Here is a 23,294-nt window from a genome sequence, read left to right as displayed (position 1 = left end):
TCTTCATTTCTGAATAATGGACTTAACGCTTTCCAGTTTTGGACTCAGGACACTGGCGTGTGATTGTGGTACTGCATGCTCAGTCAGAACTTCAAAGAGGTTTTCTGTTTTGTTTTGCTTTGCTTTTGAAACCGGGCTGTGCCCTTCCTAGTAAAGCAGAATTTTGTTTGTTTCAGTTGATCGGAGTTTTTTCCAAGTGGTTTCTTCACATTCTGCCTTTTGAACCTTTTTTATAAAGGCTTTCAAAGCCCTCATACAATTCTCATAGTTCATTTTACCTAAGAGGAGTCAGACTATGATTATTAGATGTGAAACATTAAAATACATAATACATTAACATGACTTGGGGGAAGGAGGGGATTGGGGAGTATTAAAACAACATCTTTTAAAACAACTGTCTTCCTTGCAAGATTTAAAATGTGACTTAAAAGTACGGGTTGTTGCCCTTGCTGCTTTCATTATGTCACCTTCTTGCTGGGGAACAGTTTTCAAACTTCAGTGTGCGTAAGAATCAGAGGAGTTGGTTCCCATTGTCAGTTCTCCCAGGTCTCTCAGTGGTTCTGATCAGTAGGTCTTGTTCAGGGACCTGCCGGCCAGATGGCTTGGAGGCTGCAGGCCACAGACTGGACAATGATTCGGAAGCTTCACAACATTTCTTTCTAACCTCTTTGCTTAGTATTTCCTCCACTTAGGCCTGCCTGCTGCCCCATTCCCCACCTTCTTCATCGGCCTGTCTCTCTCTTCTCTCTCTCTCTTTTATTTATTTATTTTTTATTTTTAAGAAAGCATGTGTGTGAGAGCTGGGTGTGGAACAGGGGGAGAGAGAATCTTAAGCAGGCTCCACGCCCAATATGGAGCCCAGGGTGAGGCTTGGTTTTACCACCCTGAGATCATGACCTGAGCTGGAATCAGGAATTGGATGCTTAACCAACTGAGCCTCCCAGGTGCCCCTCTTTTTTTTTTTTAGATTTTTTTTTTAAAGTAATCTCTGTACCCATTGTGGGGCTTGAACTCATAACCTCAAGATCAAGAGTTACATGCCCCCTTCTGTCTCTTTAGAGCTCAACTACTTGCTGTGTTGATGATTCCAATCCCACTCCAGAGGTGGGCTTCCTGAGAAGCTATCTCTTCTAGTCTAGCCCACCCTGATGGTGCCTTCCTCCAAATTCCTCTGTATATATGGTAGTTTTCGAAAATTTGCCAACATTTGGGGGCACTTGGGTGGCTCAGTTGGTTAAGCATCTGAGTGTTGATCTCAGCTCAGGTCATGATCTTAGGTTCTTTAGATTGAGCCCCGGGGTGTGCCTCATATTGAGCACGGAGCCTGCTTAAGATCCCGTTTCTTGGGGTAACTGGGTGGTTCAGTCAGTAAAGCATATGACATTAGCTCCGGTCATGATCTCAGCGTCCTGGAATCGAGCTCTGCTGGGCTCCGCACTCAGTGTGGAGCCTGCTTTTCCCTCTCCCCCATCCTCTCCCTGGTCAGTGCTCTCTCTCTCTCTCTCAAATAAATAAATAATATCTTAAAAAAAAAAAGATTCTTTTTCCCTTTGCCCCTCCTCTGCCTCTCTCCATCTTTAAATATATAATAATAATAATAGTAATAAAAATATGATAAATAAAATTAAAAAAATTGCCAACATCTAGACATCAGGAGCTCTTACAGAAATTTTAACTCCCATGATAAGTACTGGTTAGAGCTGATCTGCTGCATTTGGTTAGTTTACAATTTGCAAGTCTCATTTGTTCCTCTTACCTCCTTAATTCTGGACAAGGGTCATTTGTTGTTTATCTTCACATTTGTGATACTATCTTATTTTCATTGAGCTGGTTTTACTCATAATCTTTCCTTTTCAGGCTCTTGTGAATATTGTTGATTTATGGTCTGTCTTGCTCATTGCACTATTCTTTTTTTTTGTTCATGCCTTACTTAGTATATCTTTCAGGGCACCCATCTACAGCTTTTCAGGTTGTATACTGCATGATATTATGTGCTGACCCTCTGTCTTTTAGTGTAAAAATAGTTTATTTCTCTCAGTGAGATTTTATTTTATTATTTTTTTAATAAAGATTTTATTTATTTATTTGACAGACAGAGGTCACAAGTAAGCAGAGAGGCAGACAGAGAGAGAGGAGAGGAAGCAGGCTCCCTGCGGAGCAGAGAGTCCGGACGTGGGGCTTGATCCCAGGACCCTGGGAACATGACCTGAGCCAAAGTCAGAGGCTTAACCCCCTGAGCCACCCAGGCACCCCTCTCAGTGAGATTTTAAATCTCAAAATTTTGAGATTTTAAGCCTCAAAATAGGAATAATCTTAGGTTTTCGTGTTCTCCATAGCACATAGTAACTATAGTCAGCTTATTTTCTTCGAAATTTTTTGAACCGATTTCATATAACAGATAAATGTGGTGGTACTGTTTTGTCTTTTATTTAGAAAGGAATTATACTAACAGAAATGATATAAGATTAGCCACAGTTTTAAATTTAATGAATATTCTTCTTTAATTTTTAGAGTGCTTTTTCCACCAGGACTCCACTTTATAATTTCTAAGGTTATGATAAGTAATTAAAAAAAAAAAGATTATTTATTTGTTTGAGAGAGAGAAAGAGAGAGCGCGCGCGCAAGAGAGAGAGCACGTGCGCACGCACACATGAGCTAATCCAAAGAATTTTTTTGGAAGGGCTTAGTTCTTTCCTATCTGTGTATTATAACTGACTCAGTAAAAGTTTGACAAGTCATCACTGTGAATAATTTATATTAATTTGCCTTTTTATCAAGTCAGATTGAGTGGTTGCCTTGTCTGCGTGGTAGAACATTTCCTGCTCAGATCAGCGCTATTGAACAACAAGTCTGAAATAAAAAGAATACAAAGCAGTGCTACTAGAGTATTAGATGGCATGTGCTTCTGCTTCAGTAAACTATGTACCTGTTTGATTTGGGGAACCACTGATTTTGTGTGTGTGTGTGTGTGTGTGTGTGTGTGTGTGTTGAACACTGAGTCAGAACATATTTGTTTATGGTTTGAGGAGGGAGAGTGTTCACGTTCAGCTTCTCTGTGTTTTGAAGAATGATGATTTATGACACAGTGTGTATGTTTCTCCAATTCCCTTTTCATCCTTTACAGCTTCTAGGCAGAAAGAATCCAAATTACTGCTGGCTTATGCCAATAAAAAGATTTCTTGTTTTCATAGAAGTAGTACGGTATAGTGGAAGATAACAAGCTTTTCAGATTTGCTGTTTTCTACTTGTGTGTGACCTTTAGCAAGAATTAACTGCTTTGAGTCATAGTTAGCTCATCCGTAAATGGAAATAAACCCAAACTCAAAAGATTAATTTGGTGGATAAATGAGATAACCACTTTCTCGCTAAGTCTCTAGTCCTAACCTGTTCCGTTCCCCACTTCTCCACACCCCACTATGAACCTCCCTTGTGATGACCATCAGACATAAATTGACCTTAGCTTCCTGAACTTTCTGTCCTGTCTCTCCTTTTGTATGCACCCAAATGTTTTCCATTTTATTTCAGTGGAGAAGGTGTTCTTTCTGCTGTTCAGTAAATTCATTTTTCCATCTCTGCTCTGGATTTATCCTCTTCTAGTCCTTGCTTCATTGGTCATTCCTTCTGTTATTCTGGCTCTCTTCTTCCTCCTCCTTTTCTTCTTGGACTCTTCTCCATTTGACAAGGTGTAGCTCAGATACCACCTGCAGGAGGCCTGTGACTTCTGGCCTCACGGGGATGCTACCACTCTGTACTCTGATAACATCCCCAACATTCTTGGAGCACTTGGCATTTGGGGTGTGTTTGCCTGGTTTCCCTACTGCAGTGTAAGGGCCCTGAGGGTTCCAGCTATGTCTTACTTGTCTGGTGTAGGAGTCCAGATGAATGAGTCAAATGAATGTAGATGTGATGAATGAATAGCTTTCAAATGTTAATCATTTTTATTTTAGGAACAGTGTCCATGCTGGATTAGATCATGGACTTTGGGGCCAGTGTGCTTAAGTTCATACCACGGTTCAGCCACTTGTTAAGTGTGTGCCCTTTGGCAAGTGCCTCAGTAGCTGCTTCTCTCAAATGGGGCTAAATAATGATAGTGTTTATCTTATTGGCTTGTTGTAAAAATGAAGTGTCCTAACAGATGAGTAATGTTGCCAACATTGTGGCATGAGTGCTGGGAATTAACTGTTAATTTTTATTACTACTGCTATATTTCTCGAGCTTTCATGTGCCTTCTTTGGATAACTTTCCGATAATTTCTGTGGTAATTTTGATTTTCTAAAATCTCAACATGGTAACATTTATCCTTCCTATAGATGCTATTTAATTAATTTAGAAGCATTTTCATTGAATCATGTTTCATTTGGTCCTACGGTAAGTGAGGGAGTGAAGAAGATAAGTATTATCAATCTCATTATTTACTTAATTTTAAAACAAAGGTTATGGGTGGTAGGATCATTGCTTCCTGCCTCCAAATCTGGTGCCCTCTACTTCTTGCTGTGTTGATGATTCCAGTAAAAAAAAAACAAACCCTGAAACTTAAAAAAATTAATTTTAGATTTAAAGTTACAAAAATAGAAAATTCAAACTGCTTCCCCTAATACTAGCAAGTTATATAACTGTCATCTCCATTTTTTTTCTGTTGAGTATGTTCAGTTTTGACTATATCTCACCATCATCTTTTTTTTTAAAACAACTTTATTGAGATAGAATTCATATACCATGCAGTTTACCCATTTAAAATGTACAGCTCATGGGACGCCTGGGTGGCTCAGTTGGTTGGACGACTGCCTTCGGCTCAGGTCATGATCCCGGAGTCCCGGGATCGAGTCCCGCATCGGGCTCCCAGCTCCATGGGGAGTCTGCTTCGCTCTCTGACCTTCTCCTCGCTCATGCTCTCTCTCACTGTTTCTCTCTCAAATAAATAAATAAAATCTTTAAAAAAAAAAAAAAAAAAAAAAAAAATAAAATGTACAGCTCATTAGTTTCTAGTATATGTTCATAGATTTGTGTAACCATAACTATATCACCTTTAAAGAAACCCCATACTCTTTAATAGTCCCTGCCCATTTCTCTCTCTGCCCCTTCCTTGGATTCCCTACACCTCAGGCAACCACTAATCTACTCCCTGACTCTCTGGGTTTGCCTGTTCTGGATATTCTTCTAAGATTTCCTCATCTATCTATCTTGTTAGCATTTTCTATGTGGAGCTCCACTGTCTGGGTTAAATCCTAGCTCTCTGATGGTGCACTTGTCATGTAATTTGTTTCTTTCTTAGTTTCCTAGATTGTAAAGTGGGGGATAATAATAGTATCTGCATGGGGTGGTTGTAAGAATTAAGTTATCATGTGGAAAGCACTTAAAGCTGTGTCTTTCCCTAATAAGTACTCTGTAAATCTTAGCTGTTGTTATTAGGCTAAGATCATATTTTTAATTAATTTATTTTGTAGTTTCCCATATTAGTATTTATTATTTCTGCATTGTTCATGGCCAACCTTATAAGTATATAAAAATTATTTAGGTCAGTTTTAGTATCGTGTCCTAAATTCTGAGTTTAGAGTTTAGTCATTATAAACTTTTTCCTGTTGTGAAGACTTTATTTGGTGAAAAAAACTGCAGCATTTGGCAGTCTAATTGTGCATCTCATTTGGCACCTTGGTGTATATATTTGAGTGAGAGATGATACACCCATCTGATTTAAAGTAAAAGTAAATCTAGGGCATTGGCTTCTGAAAACCGAGTTGTACTTTCGTTAAAGTAAGTTTGTGTCTTGAAAAGTTGCATTTGAAACTGATTTTTTAAAACACATTTATTTCTCATAGACTTCCAAGATCTTATATTCCAGTAAGAAAAATTCATAGTACCCAAAATATATCCACCACCACCACCTCCATAGATGGGAAAACTCTTAGGATCTATTTAAATGATCTTCAGGATAGTAAAATGAAGCAGGAGAAATGTCTGTTTAAAATAGTTATGACTGTCAAAATAATTTTCAACAGAAATGCGAATTGCATCTAGATGAGGGCATGTGAGAGGCATTGTGAAATACCAGGTAAGATGCTGGAGATGCTAGAATGGAAACCGGAAGTTTAGGACCTGGACATTCTCCTGGTCAACTGAATGACTGGGAGCCCGCCACTCAGATTCTTTGGGCAGCAGTCTCCTTACCTGTAAAATGGGACGGTGGGACTCGAACGGATAGATGGTCTCTTGGGGACTTTTCCAGAGTGAAGATTGTTTGGTTTATTTCTCATAACAACAAACGAGATGCTACCAAACACCAGTTGATTCTCTGTGCATTAGTAAGGGAAGGATATGGAAGAGAAAAATCTAAATTTGTCTTTTTGCTGCTATTTTTCCTATTATTTCATTACTGCCATGGCCCTTCTAGTTTCACAGTGAGGTACCTATTTTACTATTTGAATTTTTGCATTTCTGCCATGTGTATTCATCTCTTGAAGGCAGCTCTGACCTGTGATGCCTTCAGAATCTTACTAAGATTTTAGTTACAGATTCTCAGGCTGAGCTAAAGACCAAAATCAGCCTTCCTTCTGTGCTGGAAATGGAAGCTGGCATGTCCTGTGTTCCAGTGTGTCTTTAGGCTTTTTTACGAATAATTGCACTTCTTAAAAATTGCCTGTGAAGTGAATGTTTATATATAGAAGGTTTTTGTGACAAATTTTAATTTCAAATTAAGTATTATAGTTTATAGGGGAAAAATCATTGGCACCTGACACAATAAATTTTCACTTAAGATTCCAAACACTTACTTTAAAGAGCCATTCTGTGTGTTAACTAGACAGTTTTAGGTTTCGTGTTCTTTGCCAGTGGTTTACAACTGTGGGCTCTGAAAATTGGAGAGGTATATGAAGTTATTGTAAGGTGTTTAGTCAACCATACAAACCCCTAAGCTGCAGAATATAGTAGACCTTGGGTATAAATATGCTGGTGTTTCTCAAATGTATATAGATGCTTGTGGTTAATAAAGTGCAGATTTATTTAAACTCATTTACTAATGGTATCAATGATAACAGTTACTACTAGCATGTGATCCAAGAACACTTAAAAACCCTCCAAAGGTTCATTTTTATGAAGCCTAGAAACGTTCTTTTCTACAGCCATGTCAAGAAGGTAGTGAAATGGTGAGGAGGGTAGGGCTACCTGATATTACACTTTTGTTTAGCTATATTAAGTGCTTTCTGTTTTGAGTAAAACCTAAGGAATTTAATCAATCTTTGCCTTTTCACTTAATAAAACCACTTTATTTGCCTCTCTAATGAATTTAGGGCATTGGGTCTCAAGGCAAAATGTCACACAGCACCCCCCCCAACCCTCAGGATTTGGTTGATCCTAACTTAAAACAATTGAATTTATAAGGAAAAGACATTAACTTTATTTCTGATAAGATGATTAGTTTTGCTCACTAACTTGTCATCATGCCTAAAATAAGACCTAAGCTACAGAAACTGAATTCATTTATTGCCAAAAGTTCCCCAATATGTTATCTTCTTCTGTGAATAAGAAAATGAACTTTATTGCTATTTGTTACAGAAGAAATACCACACAGTAGAGGTGTGATACCAGGTGATGCCGCTAGCGCAAGTGTGCTTCTGGCCAGGAACGGAGTAGTGTTCTGTGACAGCTTGCAGTGACCACTGAGTCACCTTTTAGCTTTGTGGGTAAACTTGGAGCAGGCGCGTGTATTTATACCCAGTTCCTTCCTCTGTATAGAGTTGGGCAGTTTGGAAAGGCATGGGTTGTGGTTTAGTCAGAGGTGGTGCTTGTCAAGTGAAGGATTGTGGCTTTTTGATGTGGAGCCAAGTTTTATGAAATCCCATGGAGCCAGGCTTCAGATCCAGGATTCTAATTGAATAAAGACCTTTAAGGTCCTAAGGTTGTATTGTTTCTTTAAAGGAAAGGAAATACTATCACATTCACGCATCCCTATATAAAATGTTTAGAAATGGTATCGTGGATATTGTGTACTTGTGATAACTGCCTGTATAACGGTTAAAATGTCATGGAAAAATGGGAAAACTGAAGCAGGAGGAAATAGATATGGTTTATTTTTAGTAATTTAGAGTGTTCGGTTTAAAAGCAGTTCAACAGGCTAGAGATGTGGGCAGGGGGAGGGGTGCTGGGGTGGTTTAAAGGCCACAGCTATTATGGTGTGTGTCTGACATTTTGTTTTGAAGTATGTCTGCTCATTTGTTTAAGAACCAGAAAAATTTCTTGGAAAATTGCTTTTTTCATTGTGCACCCAGACACAATCGTTACTCCAAATCTAGAATTGAGATTTTAATTTTTATTAAGTGTCAGGTCTGTCAGTCTTTCAGATGTTTGACTTCTTTGGTTATTCATGCAAGATTTAAGTAGGAGAGGAAAAGCCACATCAATAAGTTTTGATCATTTTGATCAATAAATTAAAAAGGAAAATTAGAATCACTTAAAATTGACTGTATATTCTTTCATTATTTCATATTGCATTATTTCAGACTTCTGCTAAGTTTAATAAGGAACATATATTAAATATTTATTAAAGGTAAACATTTTACTGGGGCGCCTGGATGGCTCAGATGGCTGGGTGTGTCTTTGGTTCAGGTCATGATCTCCAGATCCAAGGATCAAGCTCCACGTCAGGCTCCCAGCTCAAGGGGAAGTCTGCTGCTCCCTCTCCATGTGTGTTTCCCCCTGCCCGCGCCACCGCCATTGTACTCTTTCTCTCAAATGAATAAATAAAATCCTTAAAAAAAAATTCTGCTATAACTTAAGCTACTTCTCTCTGGATATGTTGTTAGTGGTTGATTGGTTATGGTTCCAGAGGACGGCTGGGTCAGGTTTCCTACTTCTTTGAAGTTTTTTTGGCAAATTGAATTAAGCCTTTTTATGTAACTCATTTGAAGGCTCACCAGTGTCAGTGTAATATTGGTGGACAATTGGTAAACACCAGTACATCCCAGTGTGTGGTACAGAAACATCCACAAACCTGGACTTATAGAAAAAGTGACATTTATGAAAGAAAGCTTTTAAGCCTTAAATTTGAGAAATGCAGATAGCCTAAGTCTAATTCTAAATCCATGTCGAAGATAGCCTAAGTCTAATTCTAAATCCATGTCTTGAAAAATATTAATTGCTTAAAAAAACCCCACATACTTGTCAAAATAATGAAAATAAATTGATATATATTCCTTTAGACTTTTTTCTCTGTCTCTGTCTACATGTTACACATTTTTTTTTTTTTAACAAAAATAGGACCATACTCTGACTATATATCTTTGAGCATTTATTTCTTACTTTTTTTGGTTTACTGTTGCCTTTCTAATAACTATACAGTCTTCCAAGGTGGGAATATACAGTAACTTATTTAAAACCATTTCTTTGTTAATAACATTTGAAGAATTTCCAGTATGTTGCTGTTACAGATGTGCTGTGGGAACTATTTAATACCTGTCTCTCCTTGTGCATGGGTGGGTATATCTGTAGGGTAGATTCCTACAGGTGGAGTTCTGAGTAAAAAGTTAAAAGTTTGGTAGATGCCACCAAATTGCTTTACAAGTAACAATTTACATTCCTAGCAAGGGATTCTTGCAGTCTCTGAAAGTTCTGAGTCCTCTTAATTTTTGCTGGTTATACAGGTCAGAAGGTGGTATCTTATTTTTACCTTAAATCTGTATTTCTTGAAAATAACAGTCTGAGCCCACCTGGGTGGCTCAGTTGGTTAAGGGTCTGCCTTGGGCTCAGTCCTGGGATGGAGCCCCACATCAGGCTCCCTGCTCAGTGGGGACTCTGCTTCTCCCTCTCCTTCTGCCCCTCCCCCTCTGCTCCTGCTCTGTCTCTTGCTTTCTCTGTCTCTCAAATAAATAAAATCTTAAAAAAAAAATAACAGTTTGAGTTTAGGAGTTGTAACCTCCTGTCTTCTGAGCAGTTGGTCATCATTACTGGTTAATCTGTTTAAAAAAATGAACAAAGTAAAGTAGTACTGAGCCTGGAAACCTTGGCTTCCACTGTAGTTGAAGAACTGTGTGTCATAAGAAGTTTGGCTGGTTCGCCGTCCCTAGAGTACTTCCTTACATTATTATCTTTATTGTTGGATAATATCAGAAACTTGGTGAGGAGTATTTCTTACTAGGTGTGCAGGGCCAGCTGCTTGGATACAGCGGGGTGCCTTTGACGTGGCTGCCGCAGCAACTTTTTCAGGTGGTTTTGCTCTGATTCTCAACCTGGAACATTTGTGCTCCCTCCAAGGGGCATTTGGCCATGTCTGGAGACCTTTTTGGTTGTCAGAACCAAATGTGGGGGTGGGAGTGGGGGTCAGGATGGGAGGGTGTTACTACTAGCATCTAGTGGCCAGAGAGGCCAGAGAAAACCGCTAAGGATCCTGTAACTCACAGAACATCCACCGATCATAAAGAATTATCTGGGCCAGGGGCGCCTGGGTGGCTCAGTGGGTTAAAGCTTCTGCTTTCAGCTCAGGTCATGATCTCAGGGTCCTGGGATCAAGCCCTGCATCAGCTCTCTGCTCAGCAGGGAGCCTTCTCCCCGCCCCCCCTCCCCCGCCTGCTTCTCTGCCTACTTGTGATCTATGTCTGTCAAATAAATAAATAAATAAACAAACAAATAAATAAATATTTAAAAAGATTTTATTAATTTATTTGAGAGAGAGAGAGAGAGAGAGAGACCACGGGAGGGGAGCTCCTGCGGAGCTGGGAGCCCAGTGCGGCACTCGATCCCGGGACTCCAGGATCATGACCCGAGCCAAAGGCAGTTGCTTAACCAACTGAGCCACCCAGGTGCCCTAAATAAGTAAAATCTTTAACAAAGAAAAAGAATTATCTGGGCCAAAATACTGGTAATGCTGAGGCTGAGAAACCCAGCCCTATATAAAGAAGATTGGGGTGCTCAGTCTAAAACTTCCTGATTCCTTTACTTAAGCTTATTCTTCTCCATTTCTTGGAGCTACATACCAGGCATATCTTTAGTATATCAGGATTCCGTGCCTAGAGTGATTGGCAGATGACTATGGCTAGCCTTGGTTACCTTTGGGGGACTTTGTTGTTAGAATTACTAGCTTTTCTCACATTTTGATTAGAGGTAGAGACAGGCAGAGTCTGGCAAGGAGAGCCTGATGTAGATACTCAGCTTCTGAGCTCTGGTAAGGATTCTGGTAATTTCTGAACCAGAAGTGGCTAGGGTTATTTTGCTAGTAAGTACCTTTGCACTCAAATGGAGAAGTAAAACAAACACATAACCTCATTTCCCCCCAAACAAACATCCACTCACCCACCCACCCAATGAACCAAAAATCCTCCCAACAAACAAAAACAAAACACCTGGTGAACAGGAAGAACCTAAAGTAATTTGCCTTATTCCACGTTTCAAGTTTGTACTTGACCTGGGGTAGCATAAAAGAGAGCTAACTGGTATGACTGTCCTGAGTGCATTTCCAGTGAAGAGGCTGGGAAAGTCCAAAAGAATGTTTTGAGTCATCAGATCTTTTTAAAATGCCAGATGCTTTCCATGGGGTTAATTTAAACCTGTTGTAACCCTTTAAAAATCTCTGCAAGAGGCCTTGAGAGCCATAATGACAGGGACTACTGCTTGTTTAGTGGAAGTCTTTCTAAAGGGCACCTTTATATTTGGCCATAATTCTTGTATCATCAACAGTCATGTAAGAGAAAAAAACAGGTTGGAAATTTTGGGTCCTTAACAGGAAAGAATAGCTGCTTGGGGCAGAGATTCTCATGAAGTACGTTTCCTTTTGAATTAGAGGGAAGGTCTCGTGTTGGAAAATAAGGTATATTATTCTTTCTTTTCCTGACCATTTAGGTTTAGGCTAAGCATATGGATTGTATATTAAGGTGTAAAACTTCGGTGTGCTCTTTAAGATATACCTGTAATTCTTGTTCAGAGGCAGTAAGATGTAAGTCAGGTTTTTGAAGTCAGGTTTTGAAGACTAGAGAATGATGGGGTTTCTTTTCTGACCACAGCGTAGAATGGTTCTCTTCCAGGTCTGAGGGAACAGGAAGCTTCCCCTTTGTTTTTGTTGTCCTCCTCCTTTTCGTTGCCCCCTTTGCTTCTGTTGTCTTAGTCTAGTGCTCACCCCCCCAAATGTAATGCAAACCGCAGTGTGAGCCACATACGTAATTTAACGTTTTCTAAGTAAATAAAGTTTCCCAGTAACCAAATTTTTTAAAAAAGTAAGAAGAAACAGATGAAATTAATTTTAATGTTTTCCTTAACTCAGTTTATCTAAAATATAATTTCAGTATGTAACCAATATGAAAATGAGTTATTTTATGTTCTGTGTTTTATACTAAGTCTTTGAAATCTTGTGTGTATTTCATATTTATAGCAAGTCTTGGTTAGGACTAGTCATATTTCAAGTGCTCAGTAGTCAATCTGTGCCAGTGGCTACCATATTGACAGCGCAGTCTCTTTTTTCCAGCTTTATCGAAGCATGATTGACAAGTAAAAATTGTGGATATTTATGGGGCACCTGGGTGGCTCAGTGGGTGAAAGCCTCTGCCTTCGGCTCAGGTCATGATCTCAGGGTCGTGGGATCAAGCCCCGCATCTGGCTCTCTGCTCAGCAGGGAGTCTGCTTTCCTTCCTCTCTCTCTGCCTGCCTCTCTGCCTACTTGTGATCTCTGTCTGTCAAATAAATTAATAAAATCTTTAAAAAAATAAAAGGGTGAAAAAAAATTGTGTATATTTAAAGTTTACAACATGATGTTTTAATATGTCTATACATTGTGAAATTACCACACTTAAGCTGATTAATGTATCCATCATCTCACATTGTTACCATTTTGTGTTTGTGTGTGTGTGTGTGTGTGTGTGTGTGATAACACTTGAGATGTAATTTCTTAGCAAATTTCAAGTAGGTAATACATTTTATTTTAAAGATTTATTTATTTGAGAGAGAGAATGTGAGCAGAGTGGGGATGGGGAGGGTCAGAGGCAGAGGGAGAGGGAGAGAACCTCAAGCAAACTCTGCACTGAGTGTGGAGCCAAGTCCAGGGGCTCAACCTCATGACCCTGAGATCATGACCTGAGTGAAAACCAAGATTCAGATGTTCAACCAACTGCATCACGCAGGCACCCCTGTAATACATTATTTTTCAACTATAGTCACCATACTCTGTATCAGGTCTTCAGAGCTTACTCATTTTATAGCTGAAAGTTTATTCTCTTTGACCAACATCTCCCCTCTGGACATCACAGTCTTAACTGGTCTGTTTCAATTCTGCAGTGTTTTTTTACTGCTTACTAGTTACGGTCAGTCAGTCAGTCAGAGATGTCCATATACTAACATATAATTTAAGAAGAAAACTTCTGTAGTTGGTAACCTCAACCACTCTTATTTAAAATCAAAATATGTCATGCTTCAGTGTAGATTGGCCCAGACTTCCCTGTGTTTGTGGCTGTGCATATGCCAATTTTCCAATGACGTGTATTTTTTAAAAACAGGCATATAGCTGAGAGAAGCATCATCCAAGGACAAAGAAAATAACTTTACGTACAGTGAATTGTAATATATTCTGATAGAAACATTCTTTACCTGTGCATCATTAGGACTCTTGTTGATAATTGAAGTTAAGGATTTTGGTATTCAGTGATCAACATTGAGTATGACACCATATAAATCCACGAAGAAGAAAATTGGCTCTATCTTCATTAAACTTTAAACATTGAGGCGGTCTGAATGGGATTTAAACTTAAACTTCAGTAAATGAAACTCAGTTTTGAGACAGATACTTTGTATTGGGTGAGGGTATGTGAGAGACAGTGACATCTTAAAAATAATCAACAGGTGCACCTGGCTGGCTCGGTTAATAGAGCATGCAACTCTTGCTCTTGGGGTTGTGGATCTGAGTCCCATGTTGGGTATAGAGATCACTTAGAAATAAAATCTGGAAAAAAAAAAAGGCACTGCTATTTCTTAAAAACAAAACAAAACAAATCAACAAAAACCGGAAGTGAATCAACACTATTTTATACTCACTTTTTACTTTACAAATATCTTACAGTGAGCCTGTACTATTTTTGTAATCAGAAATAAACTCCCCCCCCACCCCACCCCCCAAATTAAAGGAACAAAACTTAAAAGAGCAAAAAACCAACAAGCCAAACTCACCAGTAGTACACAAAGACCTGGATTCCAATTCTGGTCTGTCATTAACCATCTATATGATTTGGGGCAAGTCAGTTAACATTGTGATTTTGGGCAAGTCTGGGTACCCATTTCTTTATCTGTAGAACTAGACATTATAGTCGATTAGGCTCTTTGGGTCTTTGGTCGTATGGTAATACAGTTCCATGATAGTTTCTACATAAGACTTTTGGAGAAGTTTTTAGAAGGAATATATAGCTCACAGAGCATCTAGGAACTTCTCCAGAAATCACACACTGAATGTTTATTAGATGCCCTCCTGAGTGTCCCCTAGCTCTAAAGAATTTGGAAGAGACAAACCATAAGAGACTCTTAATGTCACAAAACAAATGGTGGGTGGGGGGCAGGGGGTAGGGGGGTAGGGAGAGGGTGGTTGGGTTATGGACATTGGGGAGGGTATGTACTATAGTGAGTGCTGTGAAGTGTGTAAACCTGGCAAGTCACAGACCTGTACCTCTGGGCCTAGTAATACATTCTATGTTTATAAAAAAATTAAGGAAAAAAAAAAGAAGTTGGGTGGACCCCTAAGAAGGGGTGGACATTGAAATGGGGATAGAAAAGAATGAAGCAGAAAGATGAGAATGAATAATAGCAATACAGTGAGTCTGTACATAGTACTGTACAATTTAAAAGGTGCTTTTCTGTTCAGTATCTCATTAACACCCTTTAAAATACGGAGCTAGGAGGGAAGAAATATATATATAAGGAAATAGTTCACATGATAAATAAAGAAGAGGAAGTTAACAAAATGCTGAGAGTACTGTAATAAAGCAGTATTTAGAATAATCTGAGAAAAGGATATTTGGACTAAATCTGAGAGAATAACTGAGAAAATGTGGTTGTGTTGAGATGACTGTGAATACGGAACCCTGAAATTAAACTTGAGTGTTAGAAACAGCAGGAAGGATTCTCTGACATAGTAAATTTATAGAGGGCATACAGTGAATTGATTGCTGGGTTTAAAGGCATTTTGAAAGCAGAGTAATCAGTCCGTAAAGCAGAAAAGATTACAGATTTCTGGAGACCCTCAAAACACAGATATTCCTCCTAGGTTTATGTAGTAGTCTCTGAGATGTTTTTCAGAAAATATCCGATCAATTTCCAAACTTCTGCTTTTGAACAATTTTCAAGCTCCTTTTCTTCTCCAAATGACTAAGCTGAAGAAGAAAAACATCTGTTGGCTCTGGAGAAAGACCAAACAGAAGAATTTAAAAGAGAGACGGGATAAATTGTTGTAATTGTTTAATTCTTTTAATTTTTAAATCTGATTTCCTAGTGGAATATACCACTTTCCTGTTGTTTTAAAATATCTTAACAATTTAAGCTAATATTTGTTTTCATTTAAATAATTTGTTTAGTTGGTGGCATTATGGAAACCCAGGCAATGTGTTTAAATACTAGCAGACTGGTTTTATATTCCTTTTCTGGTTGAGTAACTTCCTCAAGTAAAAACTATGCTTGCTAAAGGGCCTGAGTACAGGTGGGGCTTTATGGGCAGTGGTATTTATTTATTTATTAGGTTATTTGTTCAAGAAATGTGCGTTTGAGATAGCTCAGCTCATTTGTGTTAGGTGCTGGTCTCTTAGGTGCTGCAGGAGCACAAATATAATTAAATAAAATTCCAAGTGGGCACATATTATTGGGTCAGGAAGTCTGGTTAAGTGCAGTGAGCGAGGTGTAAGCAAGGGATTGTAGCCCACAAGTAGGATGAGAGATCAGGTTGAGAGAATCACCAGGAAAGGTTTCATGGAAGATTTGCCATTTGAGAGGGAACTCCTAAGAAGTGATGGAGATAGAGACTGGAAAGGGAAGGGGCATTTGAGGTGGCCAGAACAGGTAGAGGGAAGTCTTGCATAGGTTTGTTTGTTTTGAGAGGGGAGGCAAGAAAGTAGTAATAGGGGCGCCTGGGTGGCTCAGTGGTTGAGCCGCTGCCTTCGGCTTGGGTCATGATCCCAGGGTCCTGGGATCGAGCCCCGCATCGGGCTCTCTGCTCGGCGGGGAGCCTGCTTCCTCCTCTCTCTCTCTACCTGCCTCTCTGCCTCCTTGTGATCTCTGTCTGTCAAATAAATAAATAAAATCTTTATTAAAAAAAAAAAAAAAGAAAAAGAAAGTAGTAATAGGCTGGGGAAGAAAATGGGCAGAGAGGGGAAATGGTGGAGTACTGTGGACCTCATGCTTTTTGCAGTTTTATATTCTGATATGACCTAAGTGATGGTGTTGATAAAGACTTATGAAGAGAACCTGCAGTGCTGCTGTATAGTATATATCTCAAGATAAAGTATATATCTCAATGTAAGAATATTGGCATATGTGCATAATCTTTATGTATGAGTGCATGTGTGTGTGTAATGTACTCTGGAAATGTTTCTTTTGGGATTTGTAGACAACCTACCATTTGTGCAAACGTTTCCACCGAGGAGCATCATGGGAAAAAATTGCTCCGTGGTAGAAGAATCCTGGTGTTGGGTGCGCATGTGCATGTCCGTGTGTGTCTGAACGAGGGAAATAGAGGGGAAGAGAGGAGAAAAGTGAAAAGCAGTGGGAAGAGCAGAGCTACAGCTAAATTTAATTAGGGCTCATGGTTTAGAAGAAATGCCTTTGTGGGGGGCGGTTCTCCATCAAAAGTGTTTGTCAGTATATGTACAAACAACCACTCAGACTGCAACAAATTAATTCCAAGTTATATATTACTAAAAATGAAAATGTCTGTAGATTTTTATGTCTTTTTTCCCCTGTCTTAAAAAAAGTAAGAGAAACATGGAAGAGGACCTGTGTATTTCATAGTTCATCTTATTTGAATATCGCAGCAGTACTAGCTCCCCTGTGAATCAGAGCAATATCAGGCCAGAAATCTACAAAAGGAACTGATGCATCATTTGGATAGAACATTTACTTTTAGAAAAACAAAGCAGGTGAGGCAGCTATTTAAAGAAATGAACTGTTGAGTTATGATATAATAATTGCTTCAGGAGAAAGTTTTTCTTTTCCATTTTCTTTTTTCTTTTTTTTGAAGATTTTATTTATTTATTTGACAGACAGAGATCACAAGTAGACAGAGAGGCAGGCAGAGAGAGAGGAGGAAGCAGGCTCCCCGCTGAGCAGAGAGTCTGATGCGGGGCTTGATGCCAGGACCCGGGAATCATGACCTGAGCCGAAGGCAGAGGCATTAACCCACTGAGCCACCCAGGCGCCCCCTCTTTTCCCTTTTCTTAAAGTGCTGAAAAATCACTTATTTTTAAAATAAGAAGCATCATTCCTTCATGTTATGAGTATTGTCAGAAGTGCACCCTGTGAGGAGAGATCAGCAAACTTGTGCTTTAGTTGGCTGTGAATGGCTTTTCTTTTCTGCCTCAGTCTTCTGCAAATTTAAGAGGAATTACTGTTTTACATGTTTTCATTGTGAATTATTCAAATACAAGGCTGTGGAAGTTGAACTTTGTAGTGCCCTGTGATAGTGTTTTGTAATTTCCCTTGTATCTTTGACTACCGTAGAAAACTGTGAAGGGCTTAGCAAATATCCTCGGCCTAGGTTTAGAACCTTATTGTGTCTGGTCTTCCAGATCTTTGCATGGGTTCTGAATAACTTTGCTTTGGTTTGAATTATAATATTATTGCTCATAGCTCTGAAAATTATCTGTAATAGCCTCATTTGTGTCATTGCCTCACTCTTTTAAGAAGCTGCTTTTTTGCTTTTGGGTAATTGTGGGCATTTGGTGTAGTACCTGCTTGGGACATATGAAAGATATTAATAGTACTGTTGATGCAGGCTAGTTCTTTCTGAAAAGGGGAATGATTAGATGTCCTCAGTGCCCACCTCCTCTCTTTCTTTCTCCCTTCCTTTCTTCCTTTTATTTTTTCTATTTTTTAAAATTATTTTTAAAATATTTTATTTATTTATTTGTCAGAGAGAGAGAGAGAGAGAGATCCCAGAGCTGGGATCATGACCTGAGCTGAAAGCAGACACTTAACCTTCTGAGCCACTCAGGTGTCCCAGTGCTCTTCTTCATACTTGATATCATTGTGTGTGTGTGTGTGTGTGTGTGAGAGAGAGAGAGAGAGAGAGAGAGAGAGAGAAATCTTACCATTCTAATGCCTTCTGCCATCTCTCTCAGACTTTTTTCTTTTTTTTAAGATTTATGTATTTATTTATTTATTTATTTGACACAGAGAGTGCACAAGCAGGACAAGTGGGAGAGGGAGAAGCAGGCTCACCCACTGAGCAAGGAGTGTGATGCAGGTCTCTCTCCCAGGACCCTGGGGTCATGACCTGAGCCAAAGGCAGACGCTTAACCCACTGAGCCACCCAGGCATCCCAACATCTCCCTCTCAGACTCTTCAGTCTGTATTTTCAGGCTCGAATTTTCTCCAGTCCATACCTGCATTTTGAGCTATTCCTTCATTGCTCTCACAGGCACTTCAAATTCTGCATGCCCCAAATCTCTCTAGGATCTCTTCTTGAGTTTCCCCATTTTGGTGAGTGGCACCATTATCTCCTTTGTAGCCCAAGCCCTATCTGTTAGAGCTCTGAGTCTTCTGCCTCCAGCTGCATGATAGCTCTTTGAATCTGTCCTGCCTCCTCTTTTCCCCATCATTGCTCTGCTCTTTTATTTCTTGGCTGTGCAAGAAGTAAAATATGTTTATTTCAGAGCTGCCTGTGTGAGCTTTCTGTTTCACAGCTCTGTGGTAGAAAGTTCCGTTAGCTCCTGCCCATCCCCCCATAGAAAATGGAAACCCTCTGATCTGACCGCTGTCTGCCTCTCTCCTGGCTGCCTCCTCCCCCTCGCATACCTAGGTTCTAGCCTCTTCCCAGTACTCTGGGCTCTTGCTGCTCTCCATGCCCACACATGTACTGTTCTCTGGACATGGAGAGCCCTTAGTTCTTTTACGCTTCTGGCCAACTTCTCTTGCTCTCTTAACTCTTGGCTCAGACATCACTTCCCCCAGGAGGCAGAATGAAGTGCCTCCTCCTCTACATTTTCATTAGTCTTGATATCAGTCTTGATATCAAATATCAGGTAGTACTTAACCACTTTGATGTCATAATCAGGTAAATGGCTATCTCCCGCTCCCTCCCCATTTCCCTTCCCTTGCTTTACTTTTTCTTTTTCTGATTGCTACCTATCCCCTTTAAACATACTATGTTTTTCTTATTTGTAATATTAACTGCACCCCCGTGCTGGAAGGGAAACTCTACTAGGGCAGAGATCTTTATCTCTCATTCACTTCTGAATCATCATTGCCTAGAATAATGTTGGATACATAGAAAATACTGAGAAAAATTTGTTGAAGAAACGTGTATTTGTATGTCAGGGCCCAGCTCACAGCAGGCATTGGATAAATTAAACTGTTAATGAGCAGTTTATTCTGTTAGACTTTCTAGGGGGTATATGCCTGTGCCTTTGTTTGGTACTTAGAAGTAAATTTAATTAAATACTTTTTAGAATTTTCATCTGTTCAAATAGATTTTATCCTTTTGTAAAAGGTTGGTTTACTCTATTTATTAGTTTCAGATGTCTTAGTCAGCTAGGTGTGTTTTGTGCCCATTTACAGTACTCCCCTTTCTTAGATAAGCCAATGCTCAACAACTGAATCAGAAAATATTTCGCCCAAGTTTGGACCCTGTACCATCCATATAGGGTCCAAAATCATACATGCCCCAAGCCAGCAGTTTTCAAACATTTTTGGTTGTATAAGCTTGAAAGACCTTTGTAAGATAATGAATTTTTACATTGATTCGGGGAAGTTTTTCTTGTATGTTTAGATAATTACACAGCATGGAACTTCCAGGATCTTGTAGATACTGACATTTGGAGAATGTCAGAAGCTGGGTGATGGGTACATGGGGGTTCATTATCCTGTTCTTTCTACTTTTGAGTGTATTTTAATATTTACCTAACAAAAAAGTAAAACAAAACAAAGCAAAAATTCTTTGTGGAAAATGTTCCCATGTGTGTATTCTGGTTTGAGACCCCCGTCCTTTGATGCTACTAATACCATTAGTCTTAGGGCTGTTAGCAAAAGAAGGCATTCTCTCAGGTTGATCCAAGTGGAATTGCCAATATTTGACCGTCTTAGACCTGCAAAAATGACAGTTTCATATGATTCAACCTAACACTATTTGATTGGATGTATTAGTTTCCCCTGCCCATCAGTTTCATTTCACTAAGTGGAACAGAGCTCGATGGCTCAAGGAGAATTTTTTTCAGTTTGCTCCTCGAACACTCTCTTTTTTAGTTAAGATTTGTCAAAAAGAATTTTCATTTGCTGTCAATACAGGTCAGGTGCTGTTTATACTGAGTTAAACATGCAGCAACCTCTTCCTTTATTGTACCAAAGACTTAAGTTTCGGTTTGTTCAGTTCTTTTTTCTTAAGTGCGGGCAAACATACTGGTCAGTTAATTTAGTGAGGTGTTGAGTGAACAGAAGAGAATGTTCGGGCAGATAGATGGAGCTGTCACCTGAATGGTCCCTGACAAGTTGACTTTAGAAGAGAAACTAATCTTCTAAAGAGCTCAGAGTGTATCTCTGTGTTTTTGTCTTTGTTGTGGAGTATGGGAATAACAGCCCAGAGACAGGTACTGTTCTTAATGTTTTCTTTAGCAGAAGGAGATTAGGATCTAGAGAAGTTAAGTGATTTAATCTCGTATCATGGTAAGTCAGCAGAGGGTCTGGTTCTCAGGGATTCTCATTGTGTCCCACATACTCTAGACTAGTCGGTCTCAAAATGGGCTGCCCTGGCTACCTTGGCTCTTGTCACCCAGAGTTTTCTGTTCCTCTAGTTACATGTGTTACTTTTATATTTTTTTAATTTACAGAGGATATTGATCATTTAATGTACTTTTTGCTGAGTTAGTCATCACATGCCATAAATTACAACAGAAAATGGCTTTTGTGTTAAATAGATCTAACCTCTGCATTTTCTTTTTGGAGAGCTCAATGAAGAGCTTTGTCCAGGGTACAATTTGCTCTGATACTTCATCCTCGCTATAGAGAGTCTAATATATATCATATGATTATTTTATGGTAACTCACAAAAGAATTATAATGCTTGGAAATGACCTTGAATTCATAGTAATTTTTATGTTTTGAATTAGTGGGGAAGAGCTGCCATGGTTTATAACTACTAAGCTATGTGATTTTAGTTTCACTTGAGTTCAGTAGGATGATTTTCTTGGTGCAGTTCTGGATCTGTGTTTCAGGCTATGGATTTTAGATAGGTACTGTCCCAATAGATGCAGCTTAGGTTGGGCAGAGATTTTTTTTTTCATAATTTTTGATATACATTTTTTCCTTTTTTTAAAAGATTTTATTATTTACTAGAGCACATAAGAGAGCACAATTAGGGGGTATGGCAGAGGGGGGAAAGAGTGGGAATAGTAGACTGCCCACTGAGCAGGGAGCCCAATGTGAGGCTTCATCTCAGGACTCTGGAGGATCATGATCTGAGCCGAAGGTAGATGCTTCATCTATTTGGCCACCCAGGTGCTCCTATTTTTGATAAACGTGTGTAAATCTCAGATCCCACTTAGTTAATACACTTCATTTTATGTTTACCAAAAAAAATGCAAGATCACACGAAACTAGAATTATCCTGGATGATCTAGGATAGTATTTTTCTGATTTTGGTGCTACCTCTAGCAGTCAAGAATTCATTTTACATCTGGACCCCAGTACATACACACACATTAATGCAACAGTGCACATGTGGGGCACCTGGGTGGTACAGTTGGTTAAGCATCTGACTCTTGATTTCGGCTCAGGTCATGATCTCAAGGTCATGAGATCAAACCTCAATGTTGGGCACCACGCTGAGTGTGGAATCGGCTTAAGACTCTCTCAGGGCACCTGGGTGTCTCAGTCAGTTAAGTGGCTGACTCTTGATTTCAGCCCAGGTCATGATCTTGGGGCCCTGGGACCCCGCTGCATGTCATTCTCCATGCTCAGCGGGGAGTCTGCGTCAGGATTTTATCTCTCCCTCTCTTACTCCCAAATAAATAAATAAACAAACAAATAAATAAATAAATCTTAAAAAAAAAAAGACTCTTTTCCTCCTCCACTCCCCAATGCATATGTGCGCACGCTGTATCAAACCTTAAAAAAAAAAAAAGAGCATACATGTAACCAGTATTGACGTTAAATGAAGTAGAATTTACGCTTATCATGTTAGATGCACTTGTTTCTATTATGTTGTATTCTGTCCTCCTTGATTTACAAAAATACGATGTTACAGCCCCCTAAATGAGTTTGAAAAAATAATGAAATAGAACATATTGTTACTCTGCATATGGCATAATGCCTTCTAGAAGGAATTTTGGAGAATTGTGTTGAATATCAATTCTTCTGCTGATTGCTTGTGTAATCTTTCTTTTGTTCCTCCCTATCTCCTGTATTTCAGGGCTACTCTGTGCCAGGCCACTGCTTAAGGCAGATATGGTCCCTGCCCCCGAGAAGGTTGTATTCTTAATAGAAACAGTGATAACTGTCACCTACTGAGCCACTCACAAGGAGATTATGGTAACAGTAATACCAATAGCTGCCACTTAACACATGGCTCCACGGGGGGCCCACCAAGGGGCTTGAACTCATGACCCTGAGATAGAGAGTCAAAATTTTTAACTGGTTGAGCCACCTAGGCACCCCTGTACATTGTTTTATTTCTCACCACAGCTTCCTGGGAGAGTGGTGTAATTCTCCCATTGGTGGGGAAATGGAGGCAACATTTAGTCAGTCAGGAAACCAAGATTGTACTTCCAAGTATGTCTGATTCCAGTATGCATTCACTTTTCACTGGACTGTTTTGCTTCCATGTTGAACTTAACCACTATGGGTTTCAGTTTTGTCATTCTTTTTTAAAAAAAAGAAGGAAAGAAAGAAAGAAATTGTTTGTTGGATATTAGGTTGCCAAGGACCAGAAGTTTTCATTTGATGTTTAACAGGTTGTTTGAAAACAGTAGTCTCAGTGTTCAGCACTACAGGGCAGGTGTATACATCATAAAAAAAGAAGAATCAGTTTGCCCTTCTTTGGTTTCCTTATTAGTAGTTTCAACAGATGACCAAATATTAAATGAACCAAATATTAAATGAAACTGAGCTGCGTTTTTTTGTTGTTGTTGTTGTTGCTATTA

At 39.2% G+C, this 23,294-nt stretch overlaps 1 protein-coding gene across 3 annotated transcripts in view; it reads left to right on the top strand.

The window, feature by feature from the left end:
* Positions 1 to 23,294, top strand: part of PPP2R5E (protein phosphatase 2 regulatory subunit B'epsilon) — a 143,284-nt gene that overhangs the window by 29,680 nt on the left and 90,310 nt on the right. The window lies entirely within an intron of this gene.

Source organism: Mustela erminea, chromosome 5, assembly GCF_009829155.1.
Source record: "Mustela erminea isolate mMusErm1 chromosome 5, mMusErm1.Pri, whole genome shotgun sequence".
Classification (NCBI taxonomy): domain Eukaryota; kingdom Metazoa; phylum Chordata; class Mammalia; order Carnivora; family Mustelidae; genus Mustela; species Mustela erminea.
Note: the sequence above shows the minus strand (reverse complement) of the source record. Positions and strands in the feature narration are given on the sequence as shown.